Source organism: Natator depressus, chromosome 7, assembly GCF_965152275.1.
Source record: "Natator depressus isolate rNatDep1 chromosome 7, rNatDep2.hap1, whole genome shotgun sequence".
In the NCBI taxonomy this organism is placed as follows: Eukaryota; Metazoa; Chordata; order Testudines; family Cheloniidae; genus Natator; species Natator depressus.
Genome location: NC_134240.1, coordinates 12,518,736 through 12,541,255, shown reverse-complemented (window position 1 = coordinate 12,541,255; position 22,520 = coordinate 12,518,736). Strand labels below are relative to the sequence as shown.

At 38.8% G+C, this 22,520-nt stretch overlaps 1 protein-coding gene across 6 annotated transcripts in view; it reads right to left on the bottom strand.

Annotated features, from left to right (window-relative positions):
- Positions 1–22,520, bottom strand: part of CHL1 (cell adhesion molecule L1 like) — a 190,592-nt gene that overhangs the window by 135,648 nt on the left and 32,424 nt on the right. For all 6 annotated transcript variants that reach the window (XR_012640166.1, XM_074957512.1, XM_074957514.1 and 3 more), the window contains exon 2: positions 8,258–8,339. The gene's annotated coding sequence lies outside the window, so the exon portion shown is untranslated. The remainder of the gene's footprint in view (positions 1–8,257; positions 8,340–22,520) is intronic.

Here is a 22,520-nt window from a genome sequence, read left to right as displayed (position 1 = left end):
ATGTAAGCCTTGCCGTGGATGAATTAACTACAATTAATTTTAAAAAGATAGTAATTTAGTTCAAAGAGTCATTTTTTCGCAGTAAATTAAAAGAAACTACCTTGAGAACCGTTGTACACACACGCACACACACACCCACCCCGTGCATACTTTTTGTGAAAATGTTTTTATTGGTTGAAAAGCAGTTTTTGTACAAAAATATTGATCAAAAATGTTGGCCAGCACTAATATCTAAGTACATAGGCACAGCTACACATAGTTCATTTTTATGTCTCCTGTCAATTTACTGTTTAAAAATTTCTATTTCATTCAACAAATTCAGGCAGAAAAAAATGTGTACAGTACCAGTTGAGAAAAACCCCTGTTCATCTAGGAAGGGAGAGCAAATACAGCAATAAGAAGGAATTCTTCTGCCTCCACTATGCTCCATGGAACAGAGCCCTCTGGAGTTCCACAGAATATTCAAATTCCATTGCCATAGAGCTCAACTGGAAATGGGGGCTGGGGGAGCTTCCCTACTCAGTGGTTGCTGTGAAGTGACTACATGGCCCTTGAATGCTGCCTTTCCCCTTTGTCACCAAAGGAGATTAAGACGACACACACAGCCACTCCAACTCTCTGGAACTGGGGGGAAAGTCACTGCAATTGACTGTCAATCAAATGTCCCTAGACACTTATGAGTTAAATAGGAATAGTAGCCAACAGGTACAGAATGGAGCTTTCAGCTTGAGTGAGGCATTTCCCCAGGCCCCAGGAAAATGAAGGGCTGTGGTCACAGCAATGCCCCCTGCTCACCTTCCAGCTTCCCACATGCACAATCACTGTATACCACCTTTTTCCCTACCCCTACTTTCTTTCTTCACGCTCCATCTAAGTGACCTCAGAGATATTTTCTCCAGTCCCACATGACTTCCACAAGGAAGAAGGCAGGGAAGGACCTGTAGAGAGCTGGCAATTGGCACAGGAAGCATGTTTGTATTAGTTAGCACCCCCATAAATCAGCTCCCTGGATTGTGACCGCAAAACTAGTGTTGAGATGCTCGGTGGCTCTGTCTGCTGGCGCTAGTCTATTAATCTTCAGGACAGACCAGGTCAAAGCAGAGTCTACGAAGAGTTACGGTGCTAATAGAGCCCCTTATAAAACAAGAGCAGGATCTGCTCTTTTAACCATGAAGGATCAAATTCTGCACTTATTGAACCCCATTTGTGCTCCAGTCCAGTTGTACGTCAGCACAGAGCCGAGCACAAATTCTAATTTGTGACTGAATATACAGAACAGAGACTGACTGTCATCGGAGGAGAAAGTTAGGTGCATTTATCATGAATAGCAGGGGATCTTATAGAGTTTCTTGTGGGGGGGAGGAGAAGGGAGCAATATAAATGATATTAGCAGTATTTTGCTTTCTAAGTGAAGAGGGAATACCATACCTACCGGTAAATGCAAAAAAGGAACCTAAGAGCTTCCACTTGAATTTTCTTTTATGGGACAGTCTGCATATATTTTTTGGAAGTGGATACATCCCTTCATAAACTCATTTCTTTATAGAGCCAAGGCCTCATAATGAGCTATTTTGATCCAGTTAATTAGCAGCTTCCATCCTCACGACTTTGATTAAAACAAGTGTGATTCTAAGGTTGACAGGAGGCAGTAAGCTAATTCATTTGACTAGCTTTGAGCTCATTAAAAGTTGGGCTGAAATATGCCCTAAGTCAGAGAGAAAAAAATTTTAGTGGTCTCATCAAGACTGTCTCTCGTGCAAAACATAGCATTTAAAAAAAAAAAATCATATGAAGCAAAACTGGCCGTCTCTGCTCAACATAGTGCTAGGTTTGTAACATGGTAGGTGTTTTGCAGCTCAGATCAGAGATGTATTATTAGAGCTTTGTGCTTGAGTTTGCTCAGCACCTGTGTGCAAAATGTCTTTCTTAAATCAACGTTGCCAGTCTTATTTTACTGATACTCACATTCAAAAAAAGGAAGAAAAGAACAAGTTTCATCTCCAATTTCACTGCCTTGTATGTAATACACATAAGCAAGAGCAATATGTGATGTGTTTCTCAAAGGCTGCTTTGATTATATATATTTCATTTATACTCTCTTTTGTTTGGTGCAAAGGTACTTAACTCTGATGTTTACTTCTACCAGTTGCTCATTTGAGGGAGGATGTATTAGACTTTGATCAGCGGCTTTGATTTATTATAGTCACTGTTTGATCAGCTACTTGCCCCATGAGTATTTGATCTACTTGGTAGCCTTTCCTATTTCATTTAAATTCTTTGTTCTATACACACACCCCATTTTGTTTGTTTTGTTGTTAGGGTTTTGAGGGCTTAAAGACTCATTCAGCTCAACAACAAGCTTTTTTTTCTAAAAATTGATTTTTTTTTAAAATAATTTGGCAGAGTTATAAACTGCTGTTCTTTGGAATTTTCCATTAGCATGGCCTGCTCTGGATTTCCTTAGGGCAAAAAGTCATTCCAGTGAGAGGGTATGTAATTTGCTTTCTTCATTGACTTTTCCTCTGGTGATTTGTATTGCTGTGTTGCATATTCTTACTGATTTTTCTTGGTTAACCCCAAAATATTCAACATTTCCATATGGTTCTTTAGAGACATGCTTATTTCAGTATCTAAATAGGATTCCAGGTTTCAATTTTTTGAAAACAACATACAAGCTTTCAGGGGATTTGTTTCATATATTTTGGCAGTTGTATTTTTCTGTTATTTCACGAACATCTATGTATTTGATTTATAGTATATTAGCAATCTACTTTCTGTCTCTCTTTATGCATCTATCTGGTGCAGATCTCTATGGAAAAACACACAAAAATGCTATTCTTTCATAAGTTCCAAGGCCAGAAGGGAGCATTGTGACCATCTAGTCTAACCTCCTGTATAAAAGAGGTCATAGAACTTCCTCAAAAATAATCCCTAGAGCAAAGCTTTTAGACAAAATATCCAATCTTAATTTTAAAAAATTATCCATGATGGAGAATCCACCAAGTCCCATGGTAAGTAGTTCCAATCATTAATTACTCTCACTGTTAAAAATTTACACCCATTATGTACCCTAATAATAAAATATATCAAACTCATTAATACTTAATAAAAATAATAATCATAAATGCCATTTTAAAATTGATTTTATACGGCACATTAAAAACTTGATGGCTCAGGAGATTGATAATAAGAGAGTGTCTTTCTTCTCAAGGTCATCAATTCAAACTCAGTTCAGGCTGGTAGTGATTGAAAGTTGCTTGGTGGTGGATGTTAGCGATCCTAGTCCAGTTTCTAATGGATAGCTGCTTGCCACAGCACAATTTGTGCTAGCTGGCACCTTTGTTGGAATTCTCAGCATAGAGGCTGAAAACTGAATGGGGTTTTGGACTACCCTCATTAGTCCCTTCAGGCCTGGCTTGCTGGTGCAGTGTGGGGAAGCTTGGACTGACATTGTCTGATCCAGAGTAACAGCCGTGTTAGTCTGTATTCGCAAAAAGAAAAGGAGTACTTGTGCCACCTTAGAGACTAACCAATTTATCTGAGCATAAGCTTTCATGAGAAGTGAGCTGTAGCTCACGAAAGCTTATGCTCAAATAAATTGGTTAGTCTCTAAGGTGCCACAAGTACTCCTTTTCTTATTGTCTGATCCATAACTGTTTGGTATCTCAACAGAGCACTTCACTCACTCATTTGACAATGTACTTTTGCAGCTGTTGTGTGTCAAATAAAAGCATTCAGACTCTATATTGAGTAAGCGGATAGATACCTCCTTTCATAACTTGGAACAACTATTTGCTTGCACTCTATCATGTTTACCAGCAAATAAACCAGGTCACATATTGTGTTACTTTACCAGCCAAATAAAACCTTGTCCTAGGATAAAGCCTCGAGAATGCTGATCAGCATAATGCCCCTTGTCCCAGTACAATGTCCTTGAAATGTTATAAATATATATAACATATATAAATGTTCAAACTTACACAATGTGCCATGGGCTGTAGTCCTTGCCTGATGGAAATCATTGGTAGGCAAATCTTTTATGTTTTCCTTTAGTTTGATTTTTAATGCCAAATGAGGCCTTTTGTTTAAAAAAAGTAGCTCACTGGGCTAAATTTTCAAGTTCTTCCAAAACGCACCCTCAACATTTCTTTTGCTCTCATATTTTGCACATGCAAAACTCAACACTTGCACGTGCAGGTTGGGTAGCTGTGCATACATCTACTGTGAAAGCACAAACCACTTGTTTGCAAGTGCATATGTGAACGGTCGACAGGTGTAAGTGGGAATGAGTACATAAAACATGTGACTTCTAGTGTTATATAGTGGAAAGACATTTCCTCAGTATTCTGCATATGAAACCCAAATGTTCTTGCATATTTAATCTAAAAACAACTTCCCTAATGATTTGTAACTTAGACAAACATCTCCTTTCACAAAACTCCTGATAACAGGTATCTTCAGAAGCATCTAAGTGACTTAGGAACCTAAGGTAAAATTTTCAGAGGTGCCTAAAGTCCCAGAGACATAGGATCTCTAAAGCCTAAATCACTTTTGAAAATGCAACTTACGTGCTTTTGAAAATGTTGACCCAACATCTTATATAGCTAAGGGTGAAATTTTCCCTGTACAAATGATCTACACAAGGCTTTATGCACCACTACAGCCCCACATTTCAGGCCAATCTGTGCAATTAGGGCACAACTGTGGACCGGTGTGATTCATACTTGTGCTACTCCAGGGGTAGTTTGGGAGGGGTTTGGTCTCCCTGGGGAGTGCATTCATCACACCATCTTTTAGGACTGTAAATTGTATGATCTCCACTGTTCAGCTGTTGGAGGGAGTATATGGCTATGATCTTGTGCAGGTATAAATTTCACCCAAAGGCTTCCATCTTCGACATCCTTGTGTTCAAATCCAAGTGTGTGGAGAGATGTGTGTATGATGGGGCAGATTAATTTTATCAAATTCCTTCAGACCACATATGCATCCTCATTGTTCTGATGTAGCTGAGGATAGACAATGGCATGGGATAGAAAATCTACTTTTCCCCAGCATGTAGTCAGGTGTTCAACCAACACCTGAGATAGCTCAGTACCTAGGATTATAAGGAAGACCGGTGGGTTTGATTAGAGAACCTCTTCTTGGGTTGCAAACACTAAACAGCCCTAGTCATTTCACTACTGTCTTAAGGCGTTCGCATTAAATACTGATATGGATTTAAGCATATTTTCAAGTGTGGAAGAATCCTGAATGCATCACTTAAGGTCTTTAGCCCACATGATATATCTCAATGAGATCAATTTTCAAAGATAACTGTGTGAAGAACCGGCTGAAGGATTTTTCCCTCAATGCCTTAATTCATTCGCTATTATAGTTATGATAACCTTATGCAGGGTAATTAAACTCAATTTGCCCTATATCAGTTGAAGGGGTTGAGGGGGTGTTAATAAATGAGCCATTTTTCCCAAGACCAAAGCTACTCACTTTCTTAGGCAAGTTGTTTGCTTTCTTAAGCATGCAGAAAAGGACATATCAATATTTCACATCATAAATATGGTTACATGAATCATGCCCTGATTCAGGGGTTCTCATGCTTTTTCTTTCTGAGGCCCCCTCAACATGCTATAAAAATTCCATCACCCACCTGTGCCACAATAACTGGTTTTCTGTATACAAAAGCCAGGACTGGCATTAGTGGGTAGCAAGCAGGGCAATTGTCCAGGGCCCCATGCCACAGAGGGCCTCGCAAAGCTAAGTTGCTCTGGCTTCAGCTTCAGCCCCAGATGGCTAGGCTTTAGGCCCCGGACTTCAGCCCCATGCAGTGGGGCTTCAGCTTTCTGCCCTTGGCCCCAGTGAGTCTGATGCTGGCCCTGCTTAGAGGCCACCCTGAAACCTGCTTATGGTCCCCCACAGGGAGCCCTGGTTGAGAACCACTGCCCTGATTTAGAAAGAACACTAACTTTTAAGCTGTCAACTACAAATGTTTATTAACAACTGCCTTTTGAAAGAGATTAGCATCGTGAACTCTGAATAAAAGGAAAACTGTTACAATCATGCTTTCTTTCATTTATAATGAATCAAAAGCCCTGTTATAATTCTACTAAACTACTATGAACAGAAATAGAAAAAAACCCCTAAAGAGTTTGTCTGAACATATATATCCCTATGTGGCATGGTTTTATAGCACATATTAACACGGATTCATGCTGTGGTCATGCAGTGCAGAGGGGTCACTTATCAGATTGTGCATTGAAAACAGCGTAAACACAATTTGGGGAATCGGCACATAAAAGAGAGAGAGGAGCAATGAAAAATGTAAAAGGAGAGAAAAAAGAAAAGTGGAGCATTCCCTGAACACATGTTTCTGACATCCTAAACCAAGTTCATGGTTGGACCCAGGTGTATGACTGGGTACATGGACAATAAAGTTAGGTAACATTTGCAATTACCTAACATTCAAAGAGCTAGAATATAAAAAAATATAGTTAAGGTTACACTTGGAATTCTTTCCCAATGTCACCTGCTCCAACTTTGTAAATATTTCTCTTGTTCAGATGAAGCATTCTAGACTGGGCTTCGGTTTCATCATCAAGGGTTCAGAAAAATCCATTCATACATTTTTGAGTTACATCAGGAGGAATAGAACATATTTTCCAATCATAAAGACAGAAAAAAAATGTCATGCTCTTTATTCTTGCTTAACCAAATTATGGCCAGCCTTTACACATGACTTTTCCAGGTGGCTAGTCCTGAATGAGGACTAATTTGCAGCCTAATTTACAAACAAAGAAAGGAAATGAACTTCACTGCTCACACCTCTTATTTGTTTTTTTTTAATAATTATCTGAATCAAGACACAGAATTGGAACATACCTAACCTTTGCTGAAGTCCAGATTCAGATAGCATTTGAAATGAGCTCTGCAGCTTGGTCCTATATCTACTATAGTTATTTTGGACTTCTAACATAAAGGGGTAGCTTTTATTTAGCATATGACTTGACATTTACTGGCTGGAAAGATCAAAGGTTTGTCAATGGGTTGACTCATATGATGAACACTGGTTTCTTTTTAAAAAGACAAAGTGCATGTTACCAGCAAATGAAGTATTTTGCAGTTCACTAAAGTAGAGAAAGTGAGCTTCAAAACAGACAAATAAGAAGCGAGTTCTCAGCCCTCATTCTCTCTGTCATTGTTTGCATTAGCGAAGGCTGGGGAGTTGAATAAAGAAAATCCCATAAATGGCATTTCAAAAGTTAAGGGGTAAATCATCAGCATGATATGTGATATATATGATATGATACATGGATTTTGCCACATGGCTTTTATTAAGGTGAATAGGAGTTGCACAGTTAAGTCTCTTCATACTGAAAACTTAATCCCAATTTCTTTTTTATTTTATTTAATTAGTCACAATATAAATGTCAACAAAAATATAAATTTAAATTCAAAGCTAAGAAAGAAAAATATCTTTTGGCAGCATGAATGTTTTGTTCAGTAGCATATTTAGCTGTATTAAGGGTTCCGAAATCTTATGAAAATGGGAGTATCCTAGAGAAGCCAAGGACAGAAATAATTCTGTGGCTTCAGTACCTTCTTTCATTAAACTACAGTTGTTGGCAATGCCATCACTAAGGACATGCTTTAGACTCTTTCCCCTTTCAGCACGTCCCAGGAGTCCTCTGTAAAATCCTAGAGCCACCACTTCAGATCCAGTCTTCTCAGGTGTTTGGAATACTGTATGTGTCACTCATTTGTCTACATGGCAACCATTAGCAGAGTTAAAAGGAGAGAACTGTAGACTTTCATTCAAGAATTACACCAAATCACTGCAGGGCTCAGCCAATCAGACAGCAAAATTTGGTTTTCAGGGAAAACTCCCATCCCTTGACAAATTAAAAGCCATAATAGGATGGAAGTCCTGACTTGGTCATTTCGCCTCACAAAGGTAGCTGTGATTTGTTTGGTTAACAAACTTGTGAACTAGATTTTGGCAGCATGAAACTTTTTATTCTGAAGTGATAAATCTTTCAGACTCTGAATGTCAGTGATTTCCAATCATTTTAAAATGATATGCTATTTATGCAAGAAGTTTTATACATGGAGAGCACAAGAGAGAGAGAGCACACTACTATATACAAGTATAGAATATGTAAATTGTTTCAATGAACTTAGAGCCATGTATTTAGTATGCTCCAGAAATAAATATTAGCTAAATATATGCAAGACACAAATCTTTATTTAAAAGAAGTTTGCTAACCTGTGAATTCAGCTCCTTCTTCATCAACTCCTGCCACAATCTGCAGTTTTAAATCTGGATCATTCTTCCCACTTTACTGCATCTGGAGACAAACACAAAGTTGCAATTTGAATAATAAAAAAGGACTTCAAAAACAAGCAATACCACACATAGGAATATATCAGTCTTTGTTTCTATGTAGACACAGCTTTTATAGTGATAGAACTTCTCTTTGTTCTTATCCCGTTTCATCAGATCACTGAGTTTGTCTCTGATCTCATCCTCTTTTCTCCTACATTTAACTAGAAAAGAAGGCTGATTTTCCATGTTACAATAAGAGCGGTAACATGATCCAGTAGATAGGGAACTGGAAGGGAAGTCAGGAGACCTGGATGCCAATCTTGGCTCTAACACTGACCTGCTCTGTGACCTTTGGGCAAGTCACTTTTTTGTGCATCAGTTTCCCTTATTCACTCAATCTGCACTGTTCACTTAAGATTGTAAGCTCTTTGGAGCAGAGTTGGCCTCAGTTTTCATTGCAATCTATAGATGCTTTTGCAATATAAACATATCATCATACTAAAATGCAATAATACATTCTGAAGCTGTGGATCAAAATGTTACTTTTGTTTTAATTCCAACCTATCATAACAGGCAGCCTGAACTATATTATGGAACACGAAGTATGATTCCAAGAAGCTTAGCTGGTAGAGTTCGAAAAGACTTGTTGAATCATCCTGTCCACTGTTGTTTCACTTAGTAGCCACAAGAGGTGATCGAACCCCATAATGAAATCATAAGCATTTTGGCAAAAAATAGTTTCTACTATTCATCTAAGACTGCTTTGGGAAAAAAAAAATTTCCATCCTCTCTAGTTGTCACATTCAGTACTACTAGAAATTCAAACTGTGAGGCATCTGTCTATACTCAATTTGTTGCAGTTATTCCAAATAGAAAACCTCTCTCAATCTTTCTGATATTGCTAGAAAGGTGTATTTTTAGGGGAGATTCATGTCAATCACCCCAGTGTAGAATTTCCTTTTTTCATGCTTCTATCTTTCAATCTACATAATAACTTTAAGATATCTAGATTTCAAAAGGGTCAAAAAGAATGGTTTGGAAGACCTGTGATCTTCTGACTATGACAAGGTGTCAAAAATATATTGTTCCTGTCTCTCCTACTTCAGTTCAGCAATCTGGAGCATGCTTGAAAGGTGTTCCATTTAAAATAATAGATAAAAGGTGATATAAAAGAAGTATACGATCAAGAAAAATATAAGGGAATATTCTTAGCTATTTTCTTCAGTCGTGTTCTCTCCATTTCAAGCACATCTTCAGTGATTAACCTGTTTGTATCTCATATACACACACTACACACGTGTGATATTTCTTTGCTATTGTGCCTATCCCTTAGCATTTATACTACTGAGTTCTTTCTGGAGGGATATTTCACACATTGGGCCACGTTAACAGATGCAACCACCGCTTTGCACCCTCAGGCTTCTCTAATATGTGCTGGACCCTGGAAACGGGGAAGAGTAAGGTGACTTAAAATCACCTCTCCCAAGTCCCATATTTTAATCAGGGAGAACAACCATAATATACATTTCTGGCTTTATTTCTATATACCATTAAGGAGAAAAAGAAGGATTGCAGGTCACCTTTACAAGTGATTTACTATCAAGAATCTTTGCATGAGTGGCAAGATATTCAATGAAATATTTTTAGGGAAAAAAGTGATAAAGGGAAATTCAGCTAAGCTTTTTTCTTCCTTGATACTACTCGATAATCTCTTTATCTGGCCTTATTCCAATAGAGTTAGAGGCAGACTGTTATTTCCCCACAAACAAATCCCAGCCTCTGACACACACACACACACACACACACACACACGTACGTTAGTACTTCAAACTGATGGCTACATTTTTAAATACGGGTTAGCATCTTTGAGATGCATGGCCAAATTCTGTATACACACATACACTTCAGTGAGGCATGTCTATCTAGCTGGCCTCATTTGGTGCATCGTAGGTCCATGCAAGAGACCAATAAGTTCAAAGCCCTGATGGTGAGTCTGTTGCCTTTTTATTTAAGAGCTTGATCCAGCTCCCCTTATAGTCAATAGAAGGTTTTTAAAATAATCAATCAATCATACACAGAACACATACATCAATCTCTGCTTCAAAATGAAGAATGTAATCCTGCTCTGACACAATGGACTGACTGGTAGACAAGCCCTTAAATATACATAGATACTTAGTATGTGGCAAGCTCAGGTGTAAATCTGCAGGACACTAGACTAAGTTGCTATATGGACCCTGCTACCACACTCTAAAAGTTTGATAGTTTGCTGTAAGGTACCACTGTTTGGAAGCCGAGTACATCAAAGCATACTATGGAACTTTTAGTGCATAGTAGGAGGTCCATATGGCAATTTAATGCATAGCAGGCTAGCGTGACAGATTCACACCCCAGGTTGTTGGTTTCAGCCTATTGCTTGAGTCTATTAAGGGTTGTTTTTCTTTTTTTACCTTACTTGCAATTCACACAGAAAAGTAACTGAAATGCTTGACAGGAGACCATAATTAAAAAAAAAAAAGTCATCTTCACAAATCCTCTGCTTCCTTTATAACTAAGTGAGGTCCACCTGGACCTATCAATCAACCTTTAACTCAGAGTCATCCATGACAAGAGTATAGAGAGGCAGACAGGAAAGGACCAGAGAATGATATAAAGGAATTCTGTAGGAGTATTCACATTTGCTGAAGGAAGGCCTTAACCTTTTCTCCAGCAAATTCAGTTAACAGGTAATAGAAATGAAGGAAAGGATGGTGTTAAAGAGATAATGAGGGCTGCCAAGGAACGTTTAGGAAAATGACTACCCACTTCATGACAAACTTATACCAACAGAGGATTCCACCAGAGGTACAGGTGAGAGGCCATCATTTCCCTTTAGAAACTCACTCTTAGCACCCTGCTTTCCACTTCGAACCATCTGCTCCGGCTTATTGAAAACCATAAACTATATCATTTCATACCAGCTGAGGATGTGGTCCCCTGTATATAGAATGACATGACAATTAAAATGTAAAAAACCAAGTGGCAACAAACCACGTGCCAGACATAGCCAATCCAAGCACTATGCTTTTAAAATAGGTTCTTCCCTCCTTAGCAATTCTCTGCAGATTATGAGTGGCCTTATCTCCATTGTAGTCACCACTGAAGGGCCGGGATCCATGCTGCTTTGTACTCCGTGTAGTCCAATGTAATTCAGTAGCATTTTACCACTCTCCATAGGTTTAAATGGCCACCCAAGGGGCAGGGCAATCTAGTGTTAGGCCCCTACTCTTTTGTGTTTTGTAAGCACCAGGTGTGCAAAAGCCTGATTCAGATACAGAGTTCTGTTGTAGCCATGTTGCACATTGACTCCCCCATTATGCCTACAATGCCTCCTATTGGTGATATGGATGGAAGAGACAATGCGTAAATTAATGCACACAGGGTCGGCATTAACCTTTCTGCTACATCCAGTAGAATCTGAGGGGAAGGAATGTTGAAGACAGCAGATGGCCCCTAGTCTGCCTATGCCTACACAACAAAGCCCTGTGTGGAGGAGCTTCCATGGAGTGGGGGAAAGGTGGACAACGAAGCTGCAGAGGTGGATATTCTCCTTTTTCAGCATCACCTCAGTCCACTCTAGGGCTCTGCTAGGTTTTTGTTTCCTCTGATCCCTGAAATGAGGAGAGCATGTCCTACGACTCATGAAAAAAAAAAAAGTGAAGTTGTCAGTTGCGAGCTTCCTTTCATATCAGCGCAAGGGAGTAAGGGGGTGTAGTGAGCCTCCTTACTTCTTTGCTTGGGCTATCTGCATTGCTAATCTGCTCGCAGTGCAGAGAGCAAGAGCCAATATTTACCATCCCATTAAGTGAGTGGGGCCTTAGCTCTGTGCCCCCAATATGCTGTCTAGTCCAGCAGAGTCATCCCAGAGAAGGTCATAAGATATAACTAGCTTAGGGTTGGTGAAGCCATTCACACCTGTGCAAAGTGGATGTAAAATTATGAGAATGGCACCAATATGCACCCGCTTTGCTTAGGCATAAGTGACTATTCAAGATGAAAGGCAGTGGAGAATCAAAGTATAGGAGTCTAAAGTAACTCTGGATAATAGTATAGTTATTATGCTTTATTACCATCAATGATGCTCTTAAAAGGGGATAATCATTATCATTAATATAAAATTAGGTTCAAATGCATGATAGTATATGAGGAAACTATATCCATTATTTTATTATATTAGATCTGCAAGTATTATGCTAAATGGCTTTTGCTTAATGTTCTGATTCTTTTTAATTTGTGTCAGGTACCCATATGCAGAGGCCAGAGACACCACTAGAAATCAGTCAGTGCTTCTCTATTGTTACAGTACACTGAGTTTACTTTCATAACCTAGGGAAATGAATGTGACTTTGGACCTGATCCTACATTCCTTGTGCCTCCAAAAATCTCACACGTATAGCAATGGGATATTTAAAGGGACAAGGAATGTGAGATTAGGAATTGATTCTGTAATGGAAATTTATTATTTACCCTGTCACTTACAGTCATGCCTATGGGCCACATTGAGATTGGATCCCCATTGTGCTGGCCTTTGTGTACACACACACACACACACACACACACACACACAGAATGAGATAGGCTCTAAATATGTTTAACGTTAAGAAGGGACACAATTGTCCATTAATGTAAACCAACATAGCTCCATTGATTTCAAAAGAGCTGTTCCACTTTACACCAGCTAAGAATTTGGCCCTAAGATTTTTACAACGGTGTCCATTTTAAGACATCCTCAGGTTTCAGCAGCCTTCAAGCAATCCTACTTCACACACTCCGCCTCTCGCCCACCTCAACCTCTCTGTGAATCAAGTAGCACTTGATGGAATATGGGACTGTGTCTTATACTGTTTCATTGGGAAGATGAGTTGAATTCCTTGAAATATTGTAAGGAATGTACCGGTCTACAAGAATGCACCTGTCTGCAGCAGAGACTGAATTATGCTTTCCTGTGTCTCTTTTGTCACCCAAATGTTGAAATGTTATTCTGTGATCTATTTCTGAGACTCTTCAGTGTGGAATGATGCTTTCCATAGAAAAGCATGATTGTTATTCCTGGAGGCGTGGGTTACCTAGCAGGCATAGACAGGCTGCTGTTTTCCTTTGCTCAGGGAAATGCATAAATATCTTTAAAAAGCTGCTTGCGTTTAAAAGTCAAGTGCCTATTTTACAGAGGGCTAAAGGAGATGATTTGTGAGAGACGTGGTGCTGTGGGCGCATGGTTTCTTAAATGGGGAGAGGACAGTTATTATTATAAGTGTTCATTGTGCATATCAATAGCCATATGGCCGATTCAGAGCTGCAATGAGTTTGCAGCTGCAAAGTCCAAGTGATTGCATTTACTGTGCTACTAGAAACGGCGGTATTACTGGAACAATATATTCCTTGATAGAAATGAATGTGTGCTGTACTGTGCTAAAAACTTGTCTTGGTCTTTGAACCCCAGTTGCTAAAGAGGAGGGGGGAAATGGTTTACGTTTTAACCACATCTACTGTTCAAGGTTTGCTGCGGCTAGAATATATTTTTAAGTGATGAAATGCACCTCTTTCTTAGATCTACAGGGATTAAATAAAAACAGGAAATAGTGTGTGTGTGTTACTAACTAGATTCACACTGCTACTTCTGCTCCCTGTTTTGCAATTGCATCTTTTCATTAATTACTACTACTGTTACTAGAATTGTTTCACGTCTTCCAATTTTCAAAAGGGTTAAAGGGGTTAGATTTGTTTCCAACCAGGGGACTGAGCATTTGAGGGTTTTACTCATTTCAGCTGCTTGCTCACTGAGTGTGATTCTCTGTTCCAGCTGAGTTATGCTTGGTGCAGAAATTGAAAAAGGAGCAGAGACAAAGGTGGCTTGAATCCATCTTTGTGTTTCCCCTATTCCTGGGCGAGCTAGGAGTTTGACCGACCTCTGGTGTAAGTTAGAGCAGCCCAATTGCTGCAACTTAAAATCTAGCCACCTGTGGTCTCAAGGGGCAATTCCAGCAGCCAGGAATAGCAGGAGTGCAGCTCTGCTGTGGCCACACCCCCTTTCCCTATGCCACATCACAGATGGCAACAGAGCTGTATTACTGGATCTCTGCCACCTTGAGACACTTCAAATGGTGTTTTATTGTACCACAGATAAGTATCGACTCATGTAAGATACATTATGCTAACTGGAATCTGAACTTTTAAATGTTGCTTGTATTTGGTCTGCTGTGGAACTCTGAGTTGTTGCATTCCCATAGTCTTACTCATGGCTGTGAGATCCTCCATAAAAAGCTAACATTCCAGGGCAAGGCATCATTGTGCTGAGTTATATTGTTCTTGACAGCCCCAACACTGCTCTTGGGGTGGGGCAGAATGGCATTGTCCCTGAAGGAGCACCAGGAGCAGATAATCTCCTTAAATGCCTGATCCCACACATGGGGCATCATGCCCCTGCATGCCCTTCCTATTCTGCCAGCTATTGAGCAAACAAGGCAGGGACATAGCCCTACTTTCTTCCTGACCCTCTGGGTCAATGGATGCTCCCAGGAGCTCGTGGAGGGAGTAGTCCCACCGTCCCTCTCAGCTTTGTGCACCCAGGAGACCAGGCACAAAGTTGCTTTGTATTATTGAAGAAAATGACGACTAGGCTTTGGCACTGAAGGGTTAACAAAGTGTAAAGATATGAATGGGGGTGTGGTAGCCAAAGGTAATATCAGCCTGTTGCTTAGGCTGCAGTAAACAACTTCTATACCCAACTCACTCATGCAGCCATGTACATCTGGCTCCTCACACCAGACACTCCGAGACCAGAGGACGTCCTACAGGGTGGACCATAGAAACTTTTGCCACTGCTCTGTGTATAACAGGGGAGTGAAGAATCAAATCCTGCAGTCCTTACTTGGCCTTGACTTTAGTAAGAGTTATGGAGTAATAGTAAGGAATGAGCCTGACACCTGCATATTAATAAAGAAGTTTTTGGGGGGTGAGGGTGTAGTCACAGAAGGAAACTATTTATGAACCAACTTGGTAAACAGTGCAGCATCACATGAATAAACCACGGTCCTTTCAAAAAGTCACTGTCTTTGAAATGACAAAGCATTTTAGTGGTGTTTTGGATTCCACGTAAGAGAGAAATGAACTAGAGAGAAATTTGTGATTAAGTCTACAGTTTAATTCAAAGGCCATAAAGTTCATATGTGGAGAGAAAAAAAAAAGAAAAGAGGCTTTAACTTTTAAAATAAAAACATGAAACCAAAGTTTTAGAAATAATCATCATCCACTTATATAATGAACGCAAGACATGCCATAACTGCAATGATGACATAGATGGCAATCTAAGAGTAAAAGTTTTCTCATTTTTAATTATTTAATCTTTAAAAAGTGGGGTAGAGCTAACTTTGTAACAATGGAAAATGAACACATCCATTTTAGTTGACATGCAATGTAAAAATAAAGATGGATTATTCTTCACAATTGCAAGTCCACTGGCAAAAAAGCATTTTTGAGGTTTACCCTTTATACATTTGTCATGCTACTTTTATACAAAGTCATGAATATTGAAAAAATATACTTCATAATAAAAAAAAGTTATTTTGAAGGGTCTCTCTTTCAATGTAGGGTTTGGCCATTCATGTCAATATGAGCAGAATGTGGTAAAAAAGAAATATATCAGTAGATTTGCTTTCGTTGAACTCTTCATTTTGGACTCTTTCATTTTCCATTACAAACTGTAACAGAACAAATCAGACAAGAAGTTCTCTCAAAGTCACAGATTTAACTTAGAGATAACAGTCTTATAAAATGTACCCATTGAACGCAAATTGCTGTATGCAAGTGCTGTGATGTTTCTGTAAAATATTTTGAGCAAAAGATTTAAAATAGTGACATGAAACAGTTGCTAGGTAATCTATTAGCATTGACGGAAGTCAGAAAATGAAGTCTGTGGATCAAAATCATATAACAAGTGCACATGAATTCAGGGCATATTAAGGGGTAGGGTTGACTCTTTCATTTGTTGTTGAAGACTCCTTGGTAAATAAGAGACCCTTTGGTAGGATTCTATCCAAGACCTATTTATTTTTAATTTACTGCTGGGGTGAAATATTCTCCTCTACATTACTCCAGAAGAGCTCGTTGGGAACAATCTGTTGCAATGGTTTTTCAACAGAAATTGTAGATTCTGCAAAATTGAAATATTCTATGGGAAAATGTCTATTCTGCTGAAATGTTTCAATTGTCATCTAAAAAAAATATGGTATTTTGGATCAGTCCAGCATCAATCTGTCTTCCTGAGCAGCCACAGTACCTCATACACCCAATCTCCTCTACAGACCAGGCTCTCAGGCTGGACTACCTATACTGTGATACATCTGTCTCCCCTCTGTTTCAACCAGTGTGGTGAATCCCAGAACTCCTATGAGTGCCTCATGGGAGATGAAGTCTGACCAGGGAGCTCTGACCACAGAGGACAATGGTGGCACTGGACACCCGAACAACATCTCTCAGAATGGAGATGGATGCAGTTCAATGTTAAACAAAGCCTAAATAAAACATTTCAACTTGTTTCTACAAGCCGAAGTGAAATGTTTCAATTCAGGAATGTTGGACCCTTTCATTTTTATCAAAAATGTTGAAGTGAAGCATTTCAACGTTTTCCAGTTTATGTTTTTTTGGAAATTTTTGAAAATTTCTTTTTTGTTCCAATTCAGGATGAAAACAAATTATGAAATATTGGAACATCCCATGGGACAGAAATTCCTATTTTCAACAAACTTTACCCTCTAAAGTGTACAAGTTACCAATTTACTCTTACCTAAACTGAACTAAAAGTTGATAAATACGGAAAACTCTGATATGTAGCAAATGAGAATAATCGAAAATACAGTAACTTCTAATGACTATGGCAAAAAACCAAACCAGCTAAAAGAAAAGGAGTACTTGGTGGCACCTTAGAGACTAACCAATTTATCTGAGCATAAGCTTTAGTGAGCTACAGCTCACTTCATCGGATGTGAAGTCCGATTTCGTAGCTCACGAAAGCTTATGCTCAAATAAATTGGTTAGTCTCTAAGGTGCCACTAATACTCCTTTTCTTTTTGCGAATACAGACTAACTCTCAAAGCAGCTAAGTATCTAAAATCTTCCACTTATTTCTGTCCAAGAGCATTATTAAAAGTGAAGAGAATCTTGACGTGCTCAACTTAGTTGTATAATCGGTAATAGCAATACACAGAAATTGGTAAATTAAACTCAGTCTCTAGGATTTATAGTACCAATAAAATAAGGCAGGACAAAGATATTTTGTCAATCCAATGCACTGGACCAGATTCTGGCTGATAAAATAATAAGACCAATAATCAGAAATAAGGCTGTATTGACACATACCAGAAGTAAATCAGGTACAATATTTATTTAAGCATATGGTCACTTAGGTTTCTTACTTGCTAGGTACATGTGTTTTTTTTCCCCCACGTAAATTAGGTTTGGGTAAATAAATTCATGCCCGATATGTAACAATATTTAATGATCATGGTAAGTGCTCAGCAATTAAACCCAATTCTATGATACATGTACATGTATTGACTTTAAATTTCAGTGAACACCAAGATTTATGGTCTCTTGAGGAAAATTCTGACTGGTAGGAATCACCGCTGTCAATATTTACCTCCTGGGTCAATAAATCCTGATAGTCAATAAAAGTCAGTAAATTCAATTGACAGCACTAGGGTTGTCTGTGTACACCTTAGGGTAGGATTTGGCACACTTAGTATATGCTTATTAGTTAGAATGATTTTGCATTTAGAGTCCCTGTGGTATTGGGCACACTTCCATGTGCTTTTTACAACATATCAACCATAAGTCATTTCTACTGTTATTGCTTTGCTACTACCTTTCCTTGAACTCCTTTGGAAAATAAAGTATATGCAAATTGAATGATATGCATTTTCTTTTATATATATCAAAAAGAGGATTCCCTCTGGGCTGGTAATATAAAGTCACATAATGCTGTATGCTACAACTTTATATTAGATGCTGGAGAACAATTTTTTCACAGTGTATATGTATTTATATTCAAAGTTTTGGGATTTAAGGGGAAAAAAATTCATACAATTCACTCTTGTATTTTGAAGATTACAACAATTTCTAAATATATAGTTGTGAGTAGATATTCTGGGCCAGATCCTTAGCTGGCATAAATCAGCATAACTCCCTTGAACTTCAGTGGAGCTATACCAATTTACACCAGCTGAGGCACTGGGTCTCTAACTTTTTCCATTTCTTTAAAAACAACAACTAAGCAGAACTGTATGAGTTTGAGCTGCCCTTTTCCACATCTCCAACATAAACGTAATTCATATGACAACTATTTCATACCTATTATATAGTTGCATTGAAGCACCATCCTGTCTTCCTTTTACAGTATTTATCAAACTGTAATCTTTCAAGAATATCTAAAAAGGTTATTCAGATATTTATTACTCAACAAATATCAACAAATAATTTATTCATACAACTAACTTGCTTTCACTGTGTCAGCACCCCTTTCATGTTCACGTTGAGTGGTGTTTCTAGTGAAGGAACAGTTTGTGCTAGTTCAAGGACTTAAGCAAAAATGAATTGTAAGACTGAATTTTGAATATTTACTAAAAGTGAATTCCAAATGGTATCACCGACCACTGCAAATTTTCAATGCTGAACTGAAAATTCACACTGGAATATACAATTGTAACAATGTTGTTGTTGGTCAGTTACACAAATGACCGCCCTTTAAGCGTGTGTGTGTGTGCGCGCACGCGTGCGTGCTTGGCTGGATGGCTGAATGAAGGGAACAGTGCTTTACGGCTGGTGGGGGAGGAGACGGGGGGGGGGAAGAGGAAAACTGCTGCAAAAAGGGACAGCGTGGTTGCTGACTTACCCCTTGGAAATGCAGAGTTTAAAAGAGGCAACTGTGCGCCCAAAGCCTTCCTTTTTACACGGACCAAGGCTGAACCAGGACCCACCCTCCCTCCCTTTTAGGTGGTAAAATACCAGGTTTGGTCAACACCTGCTGTGGGCATTACACTAGCAGCCCCGTGGGAGGGGGCTGGGAAGGAATTTTTCCCTGACCACCAGATTGGCTTTGGTGCAGTTGGGGTTTTTTCACCTTCCCCACACCAGGTTTCAGGAAGGGCTCTGTTCAGGCATGGCATGACGGGTGGTAGGCCATATATCGCAACTCATTATTTAAGTGTAGGGCGGATGTCCAGTGCAGGTACTCCATAGGAAAGGCACACAGTGACCGGATAAATGGCTTGTAAAAGGACTTAAAAAGAGGTGTTCATTAAAGGAATGAACGGGGAGTGGTTGGGGACTCCTATGATTGGTACAGCAGGGAGCCAACCCCCCATTCTTATAGCCCACCTTAACCCTCCTATGGGCGGGGGTGGATGGTACGGTCCTGGCAATGGATTTGTTGGAGGGGCCAGGAGGGAAAAAGAGAGGGAGCTGGTAAAAGCCCCCCAGGTAATTACAGAATAAACATGGGGTTACCTTCACTGTACACGGTTATCTGCTGGGTAGTCCCAGACATCTAATAATAAAGTTGCAGCTGGATTAAACCCATGTTAAATGTCTCCTGTCCTTTCGGCATAGCCAGACAATAATTGATCAGGCCAAAGAAACTGTAACATGTAAGTTAGGTAGTGAGTGTGAATTTTAGAACATTTCCAAAACACTGCTGGCAAGGGATTTATAGACTAAAAATTATCCTATGAGGACAATTACAAATAATTCAGAAGAATAAGGACATTTGAGATTTGTTCATGGACAAATTAAAAACAATCTGCAAAGAGAAAAACAGTGAAATGCCTTGAATAAATTGTTTGTTATGAATCAGTTGCCCAGCTCCAAGCGTGATATGATACTCAGATCCCTTCTTATTTATAACAAGATATGCTCATGGAGAGTTTTACTACCGCAAAATGTGATACTTGGTAAAGATGGACCCCTCAGCTTTGTAATTTTTGAAAAGCTGGAGGACGGAATAATATGAAAATCATTTGAAAATCCTTGAAAAAGCAGACCAGTGAGTAGCATTATATTTCCCTTTATCACTGCAAGCATAATATTTACTCTTTATATTTCAGCACAGGGGTAAATACATATTTTATATATATAGGCCCCAATGAAGCAAAGCATTTAAGCACATGCTTAACTTTAAATATGGGATTATTCATATGCTTAAAATTCAATACATTGTTAAATATTATCTTGGACTGGGGCTTTATAGACTTAAAAAACCTATACGTTTCTACTGGTATAATCATTCCACAGGATTACAAGCAGGTGAAATGTCTGCCCAGAACAAACAGTTTGGTCAAAAATCTCTCACCCCAGTGGAGGAAAGACTAATGATTCAGATTGCTTTCCAATCACCTGTCCTGATCAGAGGGCATTCAGTTGTAAGGATCAATTTGGAAGTAATTATTTTGAGTCTGTATAATGTCTTCAAAGGCAATTAAAACCCCCATACATTTTTGAGGGGCACACAACTGCAGGTATAGAATACCACACAGCCTGTGGGAATGCCAGTTAGAACCAATTAAACCCGATCAACGTTCCATGACACTGACATGCCTATTTGAACTTTGCCTCTCTTTGCAAGATGGAGATCACCCCACGTGATCATAATACAGATTTAACGATCAAAATGGAAGATGCCCAAATTGATTCTCGTAACTGGATTCCACTGTATCAAAGAGTCATTGCTGCAAGAAAAAGACTTCAACTCTTTAGTCACAGATAGCCATCTTCACTTCAGTACAAAAGCAGAAAGTGAGAGAGAAAGAATGGCGCACATGCATATTTAACAGACTTCAAAAGCAAGGGGTTCATTAGGAGAACATCATAAAAAGCAAGCTTTCTCCTGAACGAATAGCTACAGTTTAATAAAACATGACTTCAATTTTTTTTTAAATTACATTGCAGACACATTTGGGCTGACATAGGGAATATAGCAAATTATGATAAAAATCAATTACTCAACAGATATGTATAGATACTGAATAATGCATTCATTATTATTCATTCTCATTACAATTCCCTCACATCACAAAGAAACTATGGAGGATGAGTGACAGCTTTAAGAACATATTTACCAAAATAGATGAATCTGGAGTCCTAAGCTATTTAAAAAAAACTGGTGCACTCTCAATACTGTGTTATAGGGAATTTAAAAGATCTTAATGGTTTTGTTGTTATTTTTAACTAAATAAACAGATCCACTAAATTATTAATCTGAATCGTCTCCCTCCCTGAGCCCTCCCCCGCCGAAACAATCCAAAATTTCAGAATGTGCAGGTTTCATTTCAGCTCAGTTTTACTGAGCTATAAAAATGCCTGCAAATCAAGAAAGGTACAACCAACAAATATCTTCTTATACCATGAAATAGGCTACCCTTTTTTAATGATTCAAATAGAAACATCGACAGAGTGGGAGAATTGGTAATAAATATAAATAGAAGGGCTGAGGAAAACATCCACTTGAATAGTTTGCTAACTGCTACCTATAGCATTTTGGCCATTTATAAGGCCACATTTCAGACAACTTAGGTGGGCACAACATGCATGCTTAATTTTTGTGTGCAATTCATCGGATTACACACATTACAAATCTGCACACCTAGTCACAGCAATTGTACATGAGTTTTGCCCAAACATACATTTAAGAACCTAAAATGTGTGAAAAAATCAGATCCAAATCCTCAGCTAGTATAAATCAGTATAGCTCCATTCCAGTCAAGGAAGATCTGCCAATTTACTCCAGCTAAGGATCTGACTCTAAATCTTTACTCTGTCCAATTTTGCTGCTAATATAGTCCATTTTCAACATCCATAAAATAAGAAAACCCTTTCTGTCTTCGTTGAGCAGTAACTAATATTATCACCCACTCTAAGATGTCAGAGAAAGAGACTGGAGTTTTCACTGTCTGTACGACTCAGTTACAATGTTTTTGTGACAGCTTTCCCTACACTTATGCTTTTGCTACTGTGTTCTGTGTAGGCAGTGCTAGGAGACTCTGGTATCAGTAGCAGATCTGGTAGGGAGTCGTCTTTTTCAATTCAGACATCCAGCAGAATCAATAACTCTTTGAGGAAATCTCTGAGGGTCTGACCTTTGGGGTGGCCTCTTTAGGCCCCAAACTATAGTAACAGC